The sequence below is a fragment of the Thamnophis sirtalis genome, unplaced genomic scaffold (genome assembly GCF_051295495.1).
Source record: "Thamnophis sirtalis isolate CommonGarterSnake01/CBP01778 unplaced genomic scaffold, rThaSir2_p1.2 scaffold_4, whole genome shotgun sequence".
Classification (NCBI taxonomy): domain Eukaryota; kingdom Metazoa; phylum Chordata; class Lepidosauria; order Squamata; family Natricidae; genus Thamnophis; species Thamnophis sirtalis.
Window position 1 is genome coordinate 90850928 of NW_028261384.1, and position 4676 is coordinate 90855603.

A 4676-nucleotide genomic window follows, 5' to 3' on the forward strand; every position below is an offset into this window, starting at 1 on the left:
AAGGCTGATTTAATGGTACCAAGCACTTGTGATTCTGGGTAGAATACCACATGGAGGAGAGAGTGATATATATTTATACCCTCTCTTGGGCCCCACTTTAGAGCTTCCTGTTCCTGTGTAAGGGCAGGTATTCCATTGGTTGCTGTAGGGGTCATATGAAAATCCTAGGAATTTGTCTGAGATAAGTCTGGTTGAACTGTGGGTTGATGTAATGTCCCTAGGTGATTTTGCAATGCAGTGAGCCCTGCTGTTAGATGGTCAGAGAGCTAATCCTATCAGGTCCCTAGGGCCATGTCTTAATCCCATCACCCTGGAGCTGAGGTGGGGGGAGGGCAGGGAGCTGGAAGGAGCTGCTTTGTCTTTAAAAACATATTTCTCCCTTTCTCATCCAGGAAAATATAATATTCTGCCTTTTTAATATTTCCTAGGATATTTCATTTTTCTAAGAGGGTTGGGTGCTAACTTTCTTCACTTCAATCCCCTTTATCACTTCCTCTCTGTTAGTATGATTTAAGTCCAATATAGCTTTTCCTCTAATTGCTTCCTCTACCTTTTGGATTACAAAGATGTCAGAAACCTGTTTGATCTCCCATTTGAGTTTCTTTCCCAGTTGATTTCAGGGTAGTAAAATACACAATTACTACTGTGATGCATTTCCTATATATATATTTGTTAACTGGTTAGCAAAAAGTTTGTCTGTTTGATTGGATGGCCTGTAGTATATACCTATAGCAGTGATGACAAACCTATGGCACATGTGCCAGAAGTAGCACGCGTGCTGGAAGTGGCACGCAGAGCCAACTGCCTGGGCACACCAGCCATCACCCATTGCTCTTCTGGGTTTCTGCACGCACATGCACGTTGGCCAGCTGGTCTTTGCACACACAAGCCAGAAACTTTCAGAGCAGCTTCCTGGCATGCTTGTGTGTGCCAGGGACCTGCTCTTCTGGTTCCGGGTGCACCCTCATGAGCACACACACTTTTCCATTTCGGCATTAGGTACTGAAAAGGTTCGCCAATACTGACCTGTCACTCTTTTTTCCTATTGACCCATGTACATTTGGGCAATGTTCATCTTTGGTATTGTGTATTTCTATAGATGTATAGTGCAAGTCCCTCTCCTTTTTTTTGGTAGATCTGTTTCTTTTGAACAATTTGTATCCTTTCCTCAGTAGATTCCAATCATGAGTTTCATCCCACCAAGTTTCTGTAATGCACATATATTTGTATACTAGTGCTTCTAGTTCACTAGTTTGTTCCCCAAACATTGTGCATTTGTATAAAAGCACTTGATCTTCCACAGGCATATTTCCTACATCTCCTGCTTGGTGCTTAAGTTTTCTTTTTTCCCCATCACTCCCTACCTCATTGTTTGTTTTCTTGCGTTTTATGATTGTTTTTGTGTTCTAAAGATCCTAAGATTAGTCACCCTCCCTCCTCATATTTAGTTTAAAGCCCTTCTGATGAATTAAGATTTAACCATGGGAAACTGATCATCCTAAATCAAGCCAAGTCCAAAAACACTAGGGAATTTCTGGTGAGCCTGGTACTCTCAATGGACGAATAGATATAAACAATACCTATATACTATGCCAAAGAGACAATCAACAAGCCAAAAAGAGAACAACCCCCCCCACCTTCCCACCAGCAATTAGCACTGAGATGATAATAGATTAACTTCAAGATTAACATCAGACCAACAATCAAGTAAACAATACCCCAATCAAGGAATGGCCAAACAAGCCAACACTAAACAGCTTAACTAAAGAATCTCTAAAACTACCCTCACCAACATGGATAAGGCCCACTAGGATATAAACCGAGAACAAACCCCACTCCTTTCTAGCACTGATTGTGTTACCTATTTTAGATAATGAAACACTTGCAAGTAAACAACCAAGCTCCCCTCATTTTAACTCTGAGCTACAAATATTATAGTTTAGTCTTCACTGAATGGGGAAAATGGTGCAGAATATGAAAGGGCTTATAATGAAAAGTACACATTAACCTACTTAATAAAATTAACTATCAGAGCCTGAAAGCTTTGACGGATGTCTGAGAAGGAGAAGGAAAACAGCAATGTGGCAGCATAGCATGGTTAGAGATAAGAAATAGTGGATGCTAGAAAGAGGGGCATTTCAAAAAATTCTAAAGGTGATGTCCAATAAAGGGGCTGTGAAGAGGAAATACTGCTGTATGCTACTTTAAGTTTATAAAACATAATGGAAAAGTGTAAAGTTTGTACATCCTTTCTCTTATACTATATAAGCAGGCTGTCAAGTTCTGGAAAATTATTCTTTTAACAAACAGAACTTGGTGATACTGTGTTGTCTCAAATGCTTCAAAATGCTGCATGGTTTTATACTTGCTTGCAATGTTTGTATGAAGTATTGTTTAGAACATAAATAATAAATTTATGGAGGGTCTTTCACCATCTTTTGAAGACAATAGTAATTTCCACAAAGTAGGGTACATGACTGCATACTCTGTGTCCATAATCAAATGGAAAAGGTCTTTGTATAGAACATATGTCACAGAAACCTGAGTATTATTCTCATTTTTCAAAATCTCTTTTTCCAAGATAAGAAAATGAATATAATCATTCCAGATTCCAAATATTTGATTGCACCCATGACCAGATGTAAATGGTTACTTGGAAAGGCAAATATACTCCAGTGGTTCCCAACCATGGCCCATACTGATCTGTTGCAGTGACGTGCAGTGAAGTTTATGGCTGGTGAGGCACTGACACATTGGTGGGTTTCAAATTTTTTTAGATTTGTGGACTTCAATTCCCAGAATTCCATAGCCAGGCATGCTCAGTTCCGATTTAAAGCGACAGCATTTGTTTTTCTCCTTTGCAAAAAAGTTTCCTTCATTCTTTTTCTTCTCTCTCCCCCTCCTTCCTCCCTCTCCCGCCCGCCCTGTGTCCCCCTGGGAATAGGGCGGCATACAAGTCTAATAAACTAACTAACTAATTAACTCCCCCCTCTCTCAAACAGACACATGCACACAGAGAAGTTGGATTGGACTATCTCTCCTACCCTCTTCCCTCTCTCACTCACTCTCTCTCAAACAAACACAAACACAGAAGTTGGATTGGAGCTGATCCGAGCCTTTGATTGCAGGTGAAGCCACATTGCCTTTTCAAACTTGTAATCAGGCTTATATAGTTTCATTCAGATGTGTGTGTGTGTGTGTGTGTGTTTGAAAAGGCAACGTGGCTATGCCTGCGATCAAATTACACTTGGGGAGGGATCTACACTTGAGGATGAAGTTTGAATTCGTCCCCCCCCTCTCCTTCCGAACCGCACGTAACTTTTCCAGCTGTTTCAGAGAGGATTTCAACTCTGCTCTTGCCTGTCATCATGAAAAGAAAAAAAATGTAAAAGGAAAAAGGCAAGAGCCTACGTCAGGAATTTTTAAGCTTTTAACCCTTGCTTAACTCTGCTCGAGTGATCACAAAATGCCTAAAGTCAGACTAGATGAGGCACGTCGTTCTCCTGCCTCCTCCCGTAGAGGGCGCTTTTTAGAGGCTTTTTTAAACAGTTAAGCAGAGTCATCCACGGTGACTCTGGCAACTAGCTCAGCCTGACCTCAGCTCTTGCCTTTTTCCTTTTACATTTTTTTTCTTTTCATGATGACAGTGGTGAGGCTCTGCCTCCCCTGCCTGCACGTCCCTGATCTGTTGAGAACTGGAATTTGCAAGTGGATGATGAGCCTGTGAAGTTCCATTTGGGGAAGCAACAGATGTGCATGCAAAACCACCACCTCTCCTCCTTCTGCCACCACTGCTGCCAGTCCCTAGAGGTGGAAAGATTGGGGACCCCTGCTTTACATAAAGCTTTGCTGGGGATCTAGAGGGTTTGTTCTATGATGACCGTTGAAGACTACATTGTCGGGAAACCTGATCAATACCTGCTTATACAACTGCCCAAGAAAAAGATGTTCCTGATTGCACATAAGACTGCCTACCAGAATACTGTAAATCTTCATGTCCATTTGATCAAAAAGATGTCTATTAACAAGGCTTTTGCATAGCCCAAATGCATCCCAGGCATCACTTTTATAAGCTTTACAAAGAGAGAGACTGCCAGGAATTGCACTTTTAATTCTCATTGGTATCCTGCATCAAGTTTGAGTCTGGTTTCCATATTAACACTATTAATTAGCATTTTGTCTTGGGAACAAAAAACAGCACATTTTATTGATGATTCAAGGCTGTGTATTTTGCAGGAGACCTGAAGTTGGTATTTCCTTCAGACAGCAACAAGGTATTCTGCATAAGTTATTTCTGAAATGCTCCAGTTGTAAACTGAGTCCCCAATGCATCACTACCAAAATTTAGCCCAGTAAGAATACGAATAGTGTCACTGTGTGATGAAATAGTCTCCCACTGTAACATCTGGTAGCTGGTTAAACAGTGAAATTCTGGACTACTGATCGGGGCTACATATACACCATTTTCAATATCTGTACCAGTAATCTTTACAATGTTGCACCAAAGGGGTTTTTTTTGTCAAGTTTTAATTTTTTATATTCTTTATACATATCAATGCATGAATGGTATGATACCTGAGTATCATACATTTCAATACAAATAGCCATAGTATTATTACTCATAATTATTACATTTCATTTTCATTATTTCATACTATTTACCCTTTTACTACTGC